Below are 17,471 nucleotides of genomic sequence, written 5' to 3'. Positions count from 1 at the left end.
AACTAATCCATTGGTATAAATATACGTCTTCTTGCTTTGATTCCACAGGCACGTAAATCCACTTTTGTGTGCAAGTCACACACAAAGCTTCCCTGGTGGACTTCCCTTGTGGCTCAGTGGTCACCAATCCACCCGCCGTTGCAGGATAGATGAGTTCAATCCCTGGGTTGGAAAGATCCCCGGGAGGACGGAATGGCAACTCATGCCAGTATCCTTACCTGGAGAATCCCATGGACAGAGGAGCCTGGCGGGCTACAGTCCGTGGGGTCCCAAAGAGTTGGACCCGACTGAACGACTTAAGAACCAGAACTGCAAAGCACAATTTGGAATCCCTTCCTCCTCTTCCCAAGGAAGGATTAAAAAAGGAAATGATTATTAATATTCCATAATGAACCTTGAGGTTGAAAAGGTACGAGAGAGCAATGGTATTAATCATGTTATGCTCAGCTTCATTTTATTAACAGTAAAGTTTTAAACCACATTGCATTCAGCAGAGTTGTTCCATTTCCCCACTGGTGTCGTGGGTACAGGTCATAACGAGACAGAAGGCTCTTTGCGTCAAGGAATAAGGCACATCCAGGCCACTTCTTAATTTGTCCCCTCGGCGCTAAACTTCTTTCTTTTTAAAAATGGCTCTCTGAAGTGTGGGCTTTCCTGGTGGCTCAGCTGGAAAAGAATCCACTTGCAATGCATGAGACCTGGGTTCGATTCCTGGGTCGGGATGGTCCCCTGGAGAAGGGATAGGCTACACACTCCAGTATTCTTGGGCTTCCCTGGTGGCTCAGCTGGCCAAGAATCTGCCTGCAATGCGGGAGACCTGGGTTCAATCCCTGGGTTGGGAAGATCCCCTGGAGGAGGGCATGGCTACCCACTCCAGGATTCTTGCCTGGAGAATTCCATGGACAGAGGAGCCTGGCGGGCTATAGTCCACGGGGTCTCAAAGGGTTGGACACAACTTAGCGACTAAGCGGAGCACAGCACAGCTGAAGTATAGGGTATAAATTAGGAAGAGAAGTCGTGTGTCTACACCGAACAAGAATACAGGAACAGAATCAGGAACCAATCAACTTTTAAAGAAATGTAAACCTCTGTCTACAATCTACAATCTACATACATATGAATGATGTATGTATATTTATATAGTATGCAATAGAGAAGGATTATGTATAACATAATAATTACATCATCACTTCAGTTCAGTAGCTCATGACTGAACCGAACCAACATACAACACAGATATGTTCCCTACTGTTGTTAACAGTTCAGTCACTAAGTCGTGTCTGACTTTTTGTGACCCCATGGACTGCAGTACGCTGGGCTTCCCGGTCCTTCACTGTCTCCTGCAGTTTGCTCACGCTCATGTCCATATATATGTATAACTCTCTATATGTCATATATAATGCTATATGGGCAGAGGTGGTGCAGAGGTTAAAGCGTCTGCCTGCAATGTGGGAGACCTGGGTTCGATCCCTGGGTGGGGAAGATCCCCTGGAGAAGGAAATGGCAACTCACTCCAGTATTCTTGCCTGGAGAATCTCATGGATGGAGGAGCTTGGTGGGCTACAGTCCACGGGTTGCAAAGAGTCAGACACGACCGAGTGACTTCACTTTCACTTTCATAATGCTCTACAGACATACCTCATTTTCTTGCACTTTGCTTTATTTTACTTCATAGATATTGCTTTTTTTTTTTTCTTTTAACAAACTGGAGGTTTGTGGCAACCCTGCTTCAAGAACATCTATCAGGGCCATTTTTCCAACAGTATTTGATCATTTCATGTCCCATTTTGGTACTTCTTCAGTTCAGTTCAATTGCTCAGTTGTGTCTAACTCTCTGTGACCCCATGGAGTGCAGCACGCCAGGCTTCCCCTGACCATCACCAACTCTCGGACCTTGCTCAAATTTATGTCCATCAAGTCGGTGATGCCATCCAACCATCTCATCCTCTGTACTTGGTCCTCCTTGGAATATTTTGTACCTTTTCCTTGCTATTATATTTGCCACAGTAGCTGTGATTCATGATCATTGATGTCACTTCTACAACTCGCTGAAGGCTCAGAAGCTAGAGAGCATTTTTTAGAATCAAGTATTTTTTAATGAAAGGATGGACATTTTTAAAGACATAATGCCATTGCATACTTAATAGACTACACTCAAAAGTAAACATAACTTTTCTGTGCACTGGGAAACCAAACCATCTCTTGACTTTACATAGACATTCACTTTATCCTGGAGGTCTGGAACGGAACCTGCAGTATGATGCTGGGAGAAGGAAATGGCAACCCACTCCAGTACTCTTGCCTGGAAAACTCCATGGATGGAGGAGCCTGGTGGTGTATAGTCCGTGGGGTCGCAAAGAGTCGGACACAACTGAGAGACTTCACTTTCACTTTACTTTCATAATTTTGGGGAAAGATTGAAGGCAGGAGGAAAAGGGGATGACAGAGGATGAGATGGTTGGATGGCATCACTGACTCAATGGACATGAGTTGAGTAAACTCTGCAAGTTGGTGATGGACAGGGAGGTCTGGTGTGCTGCAGTCCTTTGGGCCACAAAGAGTCAGACATGACTGAGTGACTGAACTGAACTGAATGCCTATATATTATATTATATATAACCATTGTCATTATAGAAATACATAAAAATTATATATGTATATTTTAAAATACAAATTTACACATAACATATAACGCCTCTCTATAATATCATATAATATAGTAGTCTGTCCAACTCTTTGCGACCCCGTGGACTGTAGCCCTGCCAGGCTCCTCTGTCCCTGGGTTTCTCCGGGCCAGAATACTGGAGTGGGTACCCTTTCCCTTCTTCAAGCGTTCTTCCCGACCCAGGAACTGAACCCAGGTCTTTTGCACTAGGGGCAGATTCTGTACTGTCTGAACCACAGGGAAGCCCTATCAGTCATATATATGTGTGTGTGTGTGTATGTATATATATCCCTTCCCTCTCCTCCCCACATCCCACCCCTCTAGGCTATCACAGAGCACCGAGCTGAGGTCCTTGTGCAATACAGCAGATTAACACTAGCTCTCTGTATATATCTATATGTGTTTTATTAAATGATGGGGTGTTGCTGCTTCTTGTAAACATTTTCCTTCTTTCCTTCCTCTCTCTCTGTCCCTTCCGATTTCCCCAGCACAGCTCATGGGATCTCAGGTCCCCAAACTAGGGTTGGAACCCTTCCCGCAGCCTTGAAAACGCCCCGTCCTCACCACTAGACTGCCAGCAACTCCCTACCCTTGTTTCCATTCTTCAACTTTGAATATACGCAAAAGTTTCCATATTTTATTATATGCAAAAGTTTCCATTCTGCGACTTTTATTATACCTTCAAAGGTTCACACCTGGAAGGCAGAGCCTTGTGGATGTCCTGTCGTGAATATTTCAGGCAACAGGCAAGATAGTTTCACCAAAGGGGCGGAGCCAGCATGACGGATCCCAGGAAATAGAGCACAAAGATTAAACCGGAAGGATTCGATTCAACCGGAAGGATTCGGTTCAACATGGGGTCCGGTCTGCTCTGGTCTGTTGCAGTCCCTTCCCAGCTTTCTCCTTCATTTCCACCTCCATGGATCCCTGTGAATTCATGCATCAGAGGTATTTCCACAACTTCAGCTACTCTTTTTTTTTTTCATTTCTTATGCTGTTGGCTCCCTTATCCACTGGACTGTTTGTGTCTTCCAAAATAAAATGGATGGGTGTTACTCACACACGCCCTTTTTACTTCCTAGCGTTATGCTTGTGCTCAGGATACACTTGATAAAGTTATAAATAAATCAGTTAATTCACACTTTGTTGGCAAAGCCAATGACTTTCTGGCCTGCTGTAAGTTTTGTGTTTGACTTGAGGCTCTGCTCCTAAACTCCACTTTAGGAAGGATGTATGTGTGTATCTATGCCTGTGTGCATGCATGCTTAGCTGCTTCAGCTGCGTCTGACTCTTTGCGACCCCACAGACTTTAATCCCGCCAGGCTATTCTGTCCATGGGATTCTCCAGGCAAGAATACTAGAGTACATCACCATGCCCTCCTTGTTTATAACTACCCTCTCTATATATCTATATTTTCGTATCTGAAAGTGAAGGTGGCTCAGTCATGTCTGACTCTTTGCAATTCCATGGACCATACAGTCCATGGAAGTCTCCAGGCTGTGATACTGGAGTGGGTAGCCTTTCCCTTCTCTGGGGGAATCTTCCCAACCCAGGGATTGAACCCAGGTCTCCCACATTGCAGGTGGATTCTTTACCAGCTGAGCTGCAAGGGAAGCCCTTTGTATCTGAAGTCACATGTTTTACTACTTTGGAAGGAAAGCTATTATTGGCGATACTGTTATTGGATTTTAAATATCTATTCAATGATAAAAAGAAAGTGAAAGTGAAGTTGCTCAGTCGTGTCTGACTCTTTGCGACCCCATGGACTGTTACCTACCAAGCGCCTCTGTCCATGGAATTTTCCAGGCAATAATACTGAAGTGGATTGCCATTTCCTTCTCCAGGGGATCTTCCCGACCCAGGGATTGAACCCAGGCCTCCCGCATTGTAGACAGACGCTTTACCGTCTGAGCCACCAGGGAAGTCTATTCTTCTATTCAATGATAGAAGAAAATAAATATTTATATAAATCATATGTACGTTTCTTCTACTATTAGATTGTGTATCTATTTTGTGTACATATAATGTATAGATAACAGTGATTGAAATAGTAACCTCTTTATGCATATGAGATATACAGCTCTTTTTGGTAAAGGATGTTTCGTGCATATTATCTCGTTAGCCATCCCGAGGGACCCACAGGAGAGCTATTTTAATCTCTGCTTAAAGGATCTATTCCCTAAAGTTCACCGACCCTAACAGACTTTCCAGTAGGTTATAGCTAGCACAGATCAGACACTTGATCTTAAACTGGGTCCCCTAAATCAGTGTGCATCACCTTCCCCTCTATGGGCTGTGTCCCCCAAGTGTCTTTCTCTTAAAACTTGTGAGGAATCCCTAACTGTGCCATCACACCAAATAAGACAGCGGATGGGATTCCGGAGCACTTGTGAGCATGTCCTATGCATAGGAGACATCATCTTTGTCTTCCAAGACATGAAGCCGTAGGTCTACAAAATAAGGTGATTAATAGAAGCAGACATTTGTTTACAGCATCTTACATGCCTGAGCCCTGTATCACTCATCACATCAGAAGGATATCATGAGGTGATGACTTTCATCTGCTCCACGTCACCGAGGGGGAAACCCAGACACAGCGTCTCAGCACACACCCCGAAGGTCACAGGCCACTGGAACCCAAGGAATCGAGTTTGGGAATCTGTGTGCAGCTTGCCGCAATACTCTACTGCCTTCTCCACTTGGTGGGCCGTAAGCAGCCTCAGATATCACCCAGTGGACCGCCAACTCAACGTCAACCCAGTGATGAAAACCAGGTCCTGTCAACAAACGTGTAGTTGGCTGGAAGAGATCGCAAAAGTGAAGAGGGACGTTTCAAAGTACACGACAGACGCCACCAATGTCTTCATTATTTTATTCATCAGAACCATTACGTGTTTTATTCATCAAAACCATACGTTCTTACGTGTAAAAAACAGACCCCCAAAGGAATTAATATTAGCCCATGACCTGGACAGAAAAGAGGTTCTGTCCTTTATGGGTCTTCATTGTCATTTTGTTACACAGAAGGATACAGATGGCTATCTATGTGTCGAGCTGTGCATCACTGTATGTATATGGGTATCTATCTGTCCATGGAGGAATCTATCCATCTGTCTGACCTTCCATCTTTCCATTCATCCTTCTATGTATTATCTATCCACCTTTCTGCCTACATGTCATCGCTTCCCAGTAGCTCTGTCAATAAAGAATCTGCCTGCAGTGTAGGAGACTGGGGTTCGATCCCTGGGTCGGGAAGGTCCCCTGGAGAAGGAAATGGCAAACCACTCCAGTATTCTTGCCTGGAGAATCCCATGGACAGAGGAGCCTGGTGGGCTACAATCCACGGGGTGGCAAGAGTCTGACACAACTTACTGACTAAAGAGAAAGAGAAAGACAACCCCAACACCATCCAGAAACAGTAACAGGTTTTGTCAGTCCCACTCCAGCACTCTTGCCTGGAAAACCCCATGGATAGAGAAGCCTGGTCGACTACAGTCCACGGGGTTGCAAAGAGTCGGATATGACTGATCGACTTCACTTTCACTTTCTTTCACTTTGCCTACTCAGGTATCTGTGTATGCATTAATCTACAAACCACTGCTTCCCAGTACCAGGCAGAAACGGTAACGTACTTGTCTGTCTGTCTGCCTGTCCATCTTTGTATCTATCTATGTATATCTATGGGTGTGTATCTATGAGTTGGTCTGGGTATCTGTCTGTGACTATGTGTATCCGTCTGTGACTATGTGTATGTATCTCTGTGTTCATCTGTGTATCTCTGTGTCATCGCTTCCCATACCATCAGTCAGGAAACAGTAACGCTTTTGTCTACCTGACGCCCAGGGAATCGCTACCACCGCTGGCGCTCTGGCTCTCGCCTAGCCCGGCAGTAAAGGGTTAAAGCTGTTTGCAAATACGGCGGCACGTTTGCTATCTCCGAAGGGTGCCCTAGGAGCGCAGGAAGCTCTCACCTCCCCCCCCCCCCAACCCCCGCGCTTCGGGCCCTGGGGGCCCAGGGAGACGCGGCTCACCTGTTCACCACCCCCGGCACACCCGGGGAATCTCTCCGTTCCAGCTGGTTTGCACTGGGATTAGCTGCTCTTTGCAAGCGCTTTGTAGCCGCGGATGTGGTTTCTGTAGTGACGGGGCCGACTGCGGAGACCTATTGGCTGCTGCTTTGTAAATTTCATTCAGTTTGGTCCAATAGCAGAGGGCGAGCTGGGAGCCATCAGGACCTTTCGCTTCAATCTCTCTTTCTTGCAGCCCGGGTCTCTGTCTCTCCGTACAGAGCGCTATTCAGACCTCACGTTGCCCTTCGAGCTCCGCCTGCGTCCCCGTTTCTTCCTCCCCGTCAGACTATTTACGCCGGAAACACCGAATTTTCCTGCCAACGGCCGGGGTCGGTGGTCCTCGCATTCCTTTGGGGACGTGGGTTGGGGGTGGGGGACGGTGTGCAAATCTGGTTGGGATTCGACAGAACCCCAGGCGTCTGGATTTATACACATCCTCCTGAATCATAAGCACCGGTCAGGGTTCCCTGGAAAAATCTGGATGTCTAACAGGAACACTCAGAACCGATGCGGCTTCTCCACGGCTGAGGTAGGTGCCGTTTTAAGATATACGTCTCTGGGTTATTTTTCATTTAATGTCTTAAAAAAAATTTTTTTTTAAACGATTGGACTCGTGTGTGCTTCCCAGAAAAAGGATGCTAATAAGCCTGATTGCTAACGTTTGCGCTTCACTTCATCCGACATTTAAAAAAAATTTTTTTTCCCCTAATTTTGAAATTTTCAATAGGACTTTCTTCTGTCGCTCCGTTTCTTAGGTGTGGGTGGGAGTGTGGACGCGCGTGTCGTCTGCCAGCTCCGTGCACATCTCGACACAAACGTTATATTATTATTATTATTATTATTATTATTATTATTATTATTATTTTCTTTTGACTTAGAAAAATCGCGATATACCACCGTGGGGTTGGAAGCCTTTTGGCTGCAATCAGCTGTTTGAACGGCGCCGGGGCCGTGTTTGCTGTTTACAAAGTAGCGTTGTGTTACATACAAATAAACAGAGAAGAGTGTGGCCGAGAGAGAAAGGGGGAGAAAAAAAATATATATCTGCAGTACAGGGACAGGAAGACCGAAGCGCTAGCTCTCTGCAAAGCGGGACTGGCGAGGCAGCCTGGAGGACTTAATGGAAACTGTGAGCAACCATGGCCTTTTTTTTTTTTTTTTTTTGCCTCCCTCCTTCTTTAAGGAAAACTGTCAGCTGCTACCTCCTGGGGTGCATTTTTTTGGGGGGGCGGTTAACCAGGGAGAGGAAAAAAAAAACCACACACAAAAAACAGGCTTGGCCGGGCTTGCATTAACCGATTTTCCTTTTTTTTTTTTCTCCCTTCGTTCCTCTGCTGGCCTTGGGAGCAGGTGACGGGCTTGTGTGATGCGCTGAATAACGCACGTGACTGGTTAGGACCGGGCTGGGGTTTGCTGGGCAGCGACCCGGGGCGCGCTGGAGACCCCGGGGTGAAGACGGATTGATGGTTAGCTCCGCGCGGCTTCTGCCAAGCTGGGTGCGGGGGTGGGGTGGGGGAAGAGGGGGGCGGGCTACCTGCACCCCCCAATCTTCCTCTTCCCGTGCGTGTGGGCTGGGAGAAAAAGCCAGCGGCGCGAGGTGGAGGGTGCTGGGGGGAAGCTACTCGGGGGCGGCTGGTGGCGGGGGCGGGGTTAGCGGGGTGGTGGGGGTCTGGCCTGGACCTGTTCGAGGGGCACGCGGCTCCCGCGCGCGGCACGGTCCCCAAGGCTGTCCGCTTGGCCCCAGGAACCACAAAAGTTGCTTTAGCAGCGGGCACCCTCGCGGGGCGCTCCAGGCCGGGGTCTCGGGTGGGGGGTGCGGACCGACCCCATCCGTGCCCCTTGGAGGACCCCGATTCTGTAGAGCAGAGCCCGCTCCCCTGCTCCCCCATCAGCACCACCACCGCCACCGCCGCCGGACGCGCGGCGGGCCAGCCCTTTCGTCCCAGGTTGGGGCTGGGGGTCTGGGGAGTCAGTGGGATCTGAGGACCACCCTCACAGCCTGTGGCCCACAGAAGCGCCCCCCACCCCGACCTAAAAGCCGGCGGCTCTCCTCCCGCCCTTCCCTCCCCACGTTTTCAATCCGATTTCGTCCCGACCACCTCCCGTTCCCCTCCCCCCCCCGCCCCGAACCCCCCCACCCCCGAACTCCACCCCACAAGGCATTCCCGCGCGCCTCGGCCTGGTTATGCCGCCGCCTCCAGCGGGCGGAACTGGTGGCCGAGATCCGCCGCCTGGGGAGGGGGAGTTGGAGATGGGGCGGCGGGGAAGGGGGTACCCGGAGGTGGGTGAGGGGTTGGGAGAGCCGGGCAAAAGCCAGCCCCCTCCCCCAGGCGGCGGCGGCGGCGGGCTGCCCCCTGGGCCTGAGTGGGGGCGCGGGCGCGCGGGGTGGGGACCGGGTCTGGGGAGGTGTTGATGGTGGTGGTGGGGGGTGTGTGTGTGCGCCGCTCGGCTGCAGACGGTGCGGGGGGGGGGGTCTCGAGCTGGAGGAAGGAGGAGAGGCTAAGGTTCCCCGGCTGCAATCCACCCCCCGCCCCCAGCCCCCAGGCACGACAGTTGCCTGCCCCCCTCCGGCCCCCAGGACGCCCGCCGCCTTCTCCCGGCGCGCACCCATCTTTCTGTCTCCCAGACGCGCCCCTCTCTCTTCACCCCCTCCCCGACCTGGACCCCCCCGGCTCTTTTCCTCCCGCCGAGAACCCAGGAGGCTGGCTTTCTCCCCTCCGATCCTCCCGGGCGGCCTTCCCGGGGTTGCGGGGGTGGGAGGGGGGTTGCACCTCCAGATTCGGACGCGGGTACCCCGCGCAGCCCTGGGCCCGGGCGCACCATTCCGGCGCCTCTCTCTCTCTCTCACACACACACACACATCACCCGATCTTCCCCCATCGGCGGGGTCCCGGGGTCCCCCCCACCCCGACCATCCCCCTCCCACCGGGGCCCCGGCTGGGGGACCACCCTGGGAACGGACGTCCGGCCGGGAGGACGAGGGGCGCTCGGACGACGTCCTCTGCGTCTCTCCAGCCTCCCCTTTTCTCGGCGGGTTTTGATTTTTTTTTTTTTTTTGGCTGCGGGTTTCCTCGGCTTCGGACTCATTCCTCGGAACCGACCAGCAGGTGTGGGCCTCTTTAAAAAAAAATTTTTTTTTTTTTACTTTATTTCTGGAGCCACCAGGTTGCTATTTCGGGGCTGGCGTGGGGGGAGGGGGCAGCAGGCAGCGTCTCGGGGGTCCGGGGTGGAGGTGGACCCCCCCAACCCCATAACCTGGAGCTGAGGCTGGCATGTCGCGCGCGCGCACCGGGTGCGCGCGTAATGTGTGAAACCCGGAGCGCGGGCGGGTCCCGGGGCGAGCCTGTCTTTCAGGTGGACCCAACTTAAGAAATTTGGGGTGAGGGGTGTCGGGGGCGGGGGGCAGGGGGGAGTAGCGAAGTAAGCAGGTGCTGTCCTTGCGAGCAGGATCCGCAAGGTGGTAGTATGGATTCTTCCTTTCATTTTGATTTGCCTTCTTTTTCTTTTTTCTTTCCTTCCATTTGGTCAGTGGGGTGAAATAGCTTTCTGTGATATCCTGTAGTTTTGGGAAGGCTCCACTGGCCGACCGGGTTTCCACCTTCTGAGCGCGTTCCATTTTCCCCGTGTCCCGGTGCGAGGTGGTGCCGACCTAGCTTCTTTTCTGAGTCAAGCTTGTCCCCTGATTTGAGGAACAGGACGCAGAAGGAGGTGGGGTGGGGAAGGAAGGAAAACGAAGAAAAAAGTTTGGGGAGACTTAGTGATCCTCACGGGGCCGAATTTCGAGTCCGTGGAGGTCTCTGCAGGCCAGACCAGAAGCGCAGGCGTCAGGCACCGTCTGGTGGGCACCTCCTTCGGCTAGAAATGAAACGACCGGGGTGTCGAGACCTGACTTCCCGGCGGAACAAAGCAACCTCAGCTGCTTGGGAGAGCGGCGTGATTTGAATGGAGATGCTTTCGCGTTTTTCCTCGGGGCTGGCGGAGCCAGGGGAAATGGTTTTGATGGCCCCGAAATCTGCATGTGTGTTGGGGCACATTGGGGGGTGCGGTAGGGACAGGTTGCGGGCCTCCCATCCGCGTTGGGAAGAGGTTACTAGCGATCTCGAAAATATTCAGGGCTGGTGCCCGTGTTTGAATGCGGCACAAGGTGTGTGTGTGGGAAGCCGGGCGTTTATGGCACACGGTTGCACTCATCCTTTATATCCAGCTTTTTAAAAAAATACTGAATTTTAGAAACGTGCCCCGATATTAAAAACAGAAGCACCTCACAGAGGCCTCTACAAATAATTATTTTTCCAAGATGAGAACCTCAGTATTCTATTACTCAAAGAAATGTAATTGATAGTTTTTAAAGAGTATTTTCCTTGACATGGAAGGAAAAAAAAAAAAATGAGGGCCAGGATGTAGCAAGTGGAAAATTACTTCATCAGTTTTAAATTACTGGATTAAAATGACACATTAAATTTTTTGGAAACCAGTATGATTTTGAGCGAGGAGTTAATGATCATTGCATTTTCATAATAACAGCCGTGCTTTGATGCTGTTTGCAAGGCGCTTTGACATGTTTTTCTTTGGTGGAAGAATTGTTAACGTTCCTTTGTAATTTTTTTCCCCTAAATAAAAGAATGCTGAATGTACATTTAGCCCTAAATCCAGCTATCCAGGGAATTTTTTATCCCAGTCTTAAGAATAGATAACGTGCTTGATAAATGAGGAATTGTTCTGTAAGAAGCACAGAGCAGGTATGATCCTATGAAATTCACAAGTGAATACATGTGCAGAATTGTCAAGTTATTTTTTGGCCTGGCATGTAGACCAACAGCAAGTTGGTGTTTTTCTTTTATTTTTGAACTTGGCCTTTTCATTTTTTTTTTTCTTTGCAGTAATTTGTGGAAAGCTTCTGGTTTCCATACAAAGACAAGAGTGTTTCCTGTCTATAGACATTTTGTGGCTTTTCAGAATGCACAGGCAACTCTGTAAGAACTCTTTAGAACACTGGGCTTTGATGCCTGGACCACAAAACAAAAACGCAGAGATGGTTCTCACAAAAGTGAGTATTCAAGTGCATGGAATCTGGCAGGGGGCTCACCGTTCTTCCGTTTTAATTGGTACTCCAGATTCTCAACCTTTGTTACAGCCTGAGTATTGTCGATGGTGCAACCTGTTGACAGAATTTATGTGATTCAAATGAAGCGACCCTGTGAAAATATTTAAAGTCCTTTAAATGACCTCACTCTGAAGACAGGCTTCTCTGATGAAAACAGATTTAAATCCCAAACTTGATGACAGTTGATTTTTTTTTTTTTTGGTATGTGAAAGTCAAGGGCAAGGACCAGATTTTTAATATATCAACGATGACTGTATTCTTTCTGAATATTCTCCATCCTTCACAGCATGCCTTTATTTTCAAATGAGAGAAATATGTTCAGCTTTAAATCAGTTGCTCAATTAAAAAAAAAAAGAATTCTGGATGCCGTATTTTTTTTTTTTCAGAAGTAACACTTCATCATCTGCTTAAGGACTTTAAAAAATTTCTGAGACAGATTATGCCTTCTAACATAGCAACAGCTGATTTCTTCAGCGTGTCAGCTACCAGTTTCAAATAAAATATTCCGCTTGTGTGCAGAGAAGGGGAGACAGTGAGGCTCTCAAAACTGAGCCCCCGTGGTTGTAGGCAATTAGGTCATCTGTTGTGGCCTGTAAACCATTCAAGGGCCATTCATGGCACGAATATTTTCCAGTTTTGTCATTTTTTTTCCCTCTCTAAACAACCTACATTTGGCCTTTCAAAGCCTCTTCTGTTCTTTGTTCAGTGGATGGCAGGATGGGAAATCCTTCCTCGCATTCTCTTGGAGAGGGGCAGATTAGCGCAAATGAATAAAGGAGAGGGGTGGGGGAAAGTGGTGGTGGTTGTTGTTCATTTGCTAAGTCGTGCCCGACTCTTTGCGACCCCCTGGACCGCAGCACAGCAGGCTTCCCTGTCCTCCACTGTCTCCCCAAGTTTGTTCAAACCCACGTCCATCGAGTCAGTGAGGCCACCCAACCATCTCATCCTCTGTTACCCCCTTCTCCTCCTGCCTTCAATCTTTCCCAGCATCAGGGTCTTTTCCAATAAGTCAGTTCTTTGCATCAGGTGACCAAAGGATTGGAGCTCCAGCATCAGTCCTTCTAATGAGCATTCAGAGTTGATGTCCTTTAAGATTGACCTGTTTGATCTCCTTGCAGTACAAGGGACTCTCAAGAGTCTTCTCCAACACCACAGCTCAAAAGCATCACATCTTTTCACTCAGCCTTCCTTATGGTCCAGCTCTCACATCCACATGTGTCTACTGGAAAAACCATAGCTTTGATTATATGGACCTTTGTTGGAAAAGTGACGTCTCTGCCTTTTAATGTGGCGTCTAGGTTTGTCATAGATTTCCTTCCAAGGAACAAGCATCTTTTAATTTCGTGGTTGCAGTCACCATCCACAGTGATTTTTGAGCCCAAGGAAAGAAGTTGGCAATTTTTAGGCTGCGAACAAATATCTAGGTTGTGAGAAGGATTTATGTCTGCGGTGGGCATATGACACAGAAATGAAATAAAAGGCTCGTAAAATTGGTGCCTGAGTGGGGAATATATCCAGGCCACTTGGGGCTCCGGTTTCAAACTTAAGACATTCACTGGTGAGAGCAACTGCTCTCCGTGTGCAGGACTCTGGAGCGCCCTCTGCCTGTGGAAATGGGCCAGTCAGTTTCCAGAAGGCGTCTCTAAATCAGTCCTGAACGTTCATTGGAAGGACTGCTGCTGAAGCTGAAACTCCAATACTCTGGCCACCTGATGCGAAGAAGTGACTCATTGGAAAAGACCCTGATGCTGGGAGAGATTGAAGGCAGGAGGAGAAGGGGACAACAGAAGATGAGATGGTTGGATGGAATCACCGACTGGATGGATGGATGTGAGTTTGAGTTAACTCTGGGAGTTGGTGATGGACAGGGAGGCCCGGCGTGCTGCAGTCCATGGGGTGGCAAAGAGTTGGACATGGCTGAGCAGCTAAACTGACCTGAATTTGGTCCAGCCTTCCCCTCCCTGCTCCCCAGAAGGGATAGAACAGAAACCAAACCTTAGCAAACATAAAATAAACAGTTAAGATGAGGTATTATTAAATTTATTCCAGGAAAGAATAAGTGTCTTAGGAAAGGCTTGAGAAAGAGAAAACCCTGTAGGGCCTCATTGGAAGACATCTCAAAGAGGCAAGTCTTGATTTCAGGATGTGTTGCATCTGACTCTTTGTGACCCCCTGGCCTGTAGCCCTCCAGGCTCCTCTGTCCATGGCATTCTCCAGGCCAGAATACTGGAGTGGGTTACCATTTCCTTCTCCAGGGAATCTTCCTGACCCAGGGATTGAACTCAGATCTCCTGCACTGTAGGCTGATACTTTACTGTCTGAGCCACCAGGGAAGCCCTCATTTCAGAATGGTATTCAGGAAATAACAAGGTGCTTTTACAGGTCTTCAGAAATGAGGGCGAGAAACCCAGAGCTCTGGTGGTTTTCTTTAAAATGTGCATTGAGTATAATGGTTTCCCATTAACAGATGACAGTGTTTTGGCTGACAGTTGGAACTTGGTTTGACGTGTCAACATTGGTGAACATTTTGGTTTCCAGAGGCTGATATCCCATTGGGTGATGAAGTCATCATTTGATCTTGAGGCCACCACCCCAGGCACATCTTTTTAATCTTAGGAAACTTAGTAGCTCAGTTGTGTATGATGCTTTGTGACCCCCATGGACCGTATGTAGCCCGCCAGGCTCCTCTGTCCCTGGGATTTTCCAGGCAAGAATACTGGAGTGGGTTGCCATGCCCTTCTCCAGGGGATCTTCCCAACCCAGGGACTGAACCCAAGTCTTCTGCACTGGGGACAGATTCTTTACCGTCTGAGCCACCAGGGAAGACCTTTTCATCTTATGGCATTGTGGTAAGAACAGGGGAAAACAGATGTACCCTTTTAGCTTGGGTTTCAGTGTATCATACAGTCTTGTGGGGTGTAGCTACAACATTATACAGCAGGTCTAAAACATTGTCACCTTGCTTTGAAAGTGGAAGTGTTAGTTGCTCAGTCCTATCTGACTCTTTGTAACCTCATGGAGTATAGTCTGCCAGGCTCTTCTGTCCATGGGATTCTCCAGGCAAGAATACTTTACCTCAGCTTTATAAGCATGGATTTGCTAACCTGCCATTTCCCCCTGACCACCCCCATTCTAGTCTTTCATCCTGTGCACTTGGCTCTCTGTAGGTTCCTGTAAGCACTCATCCCCCATCCTGACTCATCTTCCTCTTTAAAAAAAAAAAAAAATTAAAATATGGCTGATTTGTAGGGTTGGGTTTCCCTGGTGGCTCGGATGGTAAAGAATGTACCTGCAATGCAGGATTCCTAGGTTCAGTCCCTGGGTTGGGAAGATCCCCTGGAGAAGGAAATGGCAACCCACTCCAGTACTCTTGGCTGGAGAATCCCATGGACAGAGCAGCTTGGTGGGCTACAGTCCCTGGGGTCACAAAGAATCAGACACAACTGAAGAGACTTTAACTTTTCACTTTTCCTAGCTGGTTTACAAAGTTGCATTTCAAGTGTGTGATTCACTTATACGTACATACATATATATATATATATATATTTTTTTTCTTTTGCAGATGATTATAAAGTAATTGAGTATAGTTCCCTGCACTTTTCAGTAGCTCCTTGTTGTTTATCTATTTTATGCATAGTAGTGTGTGTCTATGAGGCTTCCCTTGTAGGTCAGTTGGAAAAGAATCTGCCTACAATGGGGGAGACCTGGGTTCCATCCCTGGGTTGGGAAGTCCCCCTGGAGAAGGGATAGGCCACCCACTCCAGTATTCTTGGGCTTCCCTGGTGGCTCAGCTGGTAAAGAATCTGCCTGCAATGGGGGAGACCAGGGTTTGATCCCTGGGTTGTGAAGATCCCCTGGAGAAGGGAAAGGCTGCCCGCTCCAGGATTCTGCCCTGGAGAATTCCACTGACTGTATAGTCCATGGGGTCGCAAAGAGCTGGACACGACTGACTGACTTTCACTTTAGTGTGTATCTGTTAATCCAAAACTCCCAATTTACACCATCCCCTTTCCCCTTTGCAAACCTCTTTTATTTTTGTTTGGCAGATTATGGCTTTTATTTTATTTTTGCGGAGGTCGATGATGGGGGAAAGAAATTTTGTTCCGCCAAATGCAGTCCTTTAAAATGTGGAATTTCTCTTCCGATTTTTCTCACATTAAAAAACAAACTTGTTTAAGCTTTGGAATCCTTTAAGAAAAAAAAAAATGAAGGTGACAGAAAGTGTGATTGGCAGTGATGAGAGGTGTGCCCTTGGAGCCCCTGATTATTTTTGCAAAGCTTGGGAAAGAGCTCCTTGCTTGTGTTCTTACAGCGGTGATGGGATTGGAACGTGGTGTCATTTTCCAGGTCTCGTTTGTCGGTATCACCCGTGTTTGGTTCACAGTCACAGCGGGAGACGTAGATTGGGTTACCTTGACGGCCCGCCAGCTTTGAATGCTCAGCCCGCGGCGTCAAACTGTGGTCTCTGAAAACCACCAAGAGGGTTGGGAGGGTGGGGGCGGCTGGTGGTTATGGGGTGAGGAGCCCAGAACCCACTGAGGTTGGGTAGCTGCAGAGCTTTCAAGTTTTTTTCCTGCACGAGTATCCTCTGTGAATGCACTTGATGGTGGGAAAGCAAAAGCTTGTTTTTAAAAGAATTTAGGTTGCTTTGCATAATTTTCCTAGTTTCTCACGGACAACACATTATGCAACACAGTTCCCTGTGCTGATCGGTATATCTTTATCTCTTTTATAACAGCAGCTTATCCCTCTTTTTAAAAAAATTTAAAAAATTGAGGCATAGTTGATTTACCTGCTTACGAGTGGCTCAGATAGTAAAGAATCCGCCTGCAGTGCAGGAGACCCTGGTTCGATCCCTGGGCCAGGAAGAGCCCCCGGAGAAGGGAATGGCAACCCACTTTAGTATTCCTGCCTGGAGAATCCCATGCACAGAGGAGCCTCAGTCCATGGGGTTGCAGAAACCCAACTGAGCGACTCACACTTTCAGTTTCATGGTTGCTTTACAATGTTGTGTTAGTTTCAGGTACACAGCAAAGAGTATTTGTTTGTTTTCTGCGTCTGTGAGTCTGTTCTGCAGATAAGTTCATCTGTGCCCTGTTTTCCATTCCACGTGTAAGTGATGTCAGGAGACTTGCCTTTCTCCTTCTCCCTAACCTCGCTTGGCATGATCACCTCTAGGCCCATCCACGTCGCTCCAGATGGCGGTGTTTCATTCTTTTTTTTTTTTTTTTTATGGCTGAGTCGTACTCCATTGTGTGTGTGTGTGTGTGTGTGTGTGTGTGTGTGTAGATTGCATCTTCTTTACCCTTTCAGCCATCGACGGACCGTTGCATTGTGTCCACATCTTGGCTACTGTAAATAGTGCTGCTGTGAATATTATGGTTGGAGGGGTGGTGCGTGTGTCTTTTTGAATGAAAAGCTTTTGTGTTTTCCTGAATATATGCCCAGGACTGGGATTGCTGGGTCATATGGTGGTTCTCTTTTTAAGGTTTCTGAGAAGCCTCCATCCTGTTTGCTATCGGGGCTGTAGCAGTTCACATTCCGTCCAACAGTGGGGGAGAGCTCCCTTCTTCCCACGCCTGTTTACCGTTTGCAAGACGTTTTTGATGACGGCCGCTCTGACCCTTTTGA

The 17,471-nt window shown here is 48.4% G+C and overlaps 1 protein-coding gene across 1 annotated transcript in view; it reads left to right on the top strand.

Annotated features, from left to right (window-relative positions):
• Positions 1-6,959: 6,959 nt before the first annotated feature.
• The window catches only part of LOC138930122 (neuroligin-4, X-linked), a 399,630-nt gene continuing 389,118 nt past the window's right edge, over positions 6,960-17,471 (top strand). The window contains exon 1 of the mRNA XM_070289688.1: positions 6,960-7,265. The gene's annotated coding sequence lies outside the window, so the exon portion shown is untranslated. The remainder of the gene's footprint in view (positions 7,266-17,471) is intronic.

The sequence above is a fragment of the Ovis canadensis genome, chromosome X (assembly GCF_042477335.2).
Source record: "Ovis canadensis isolate MfBH-ARS-UI-01 breed Bighorn chromosome X, ARS-UI_OviCan_v2, whole genome shotgun sequence".
NCBI classification, from domain to species: domain Eukaryota; kingdom Metazoa; phylum Chordata; class Mammalia; order Artiodactyla; family Bovidae; genus Ovis; species Ovis canadensis.
The sequence above is the reverse complement of the archived record's forward strand: the minus strand, read 5'-3'. Positions and strand labels throughout refer to the sequence as shown.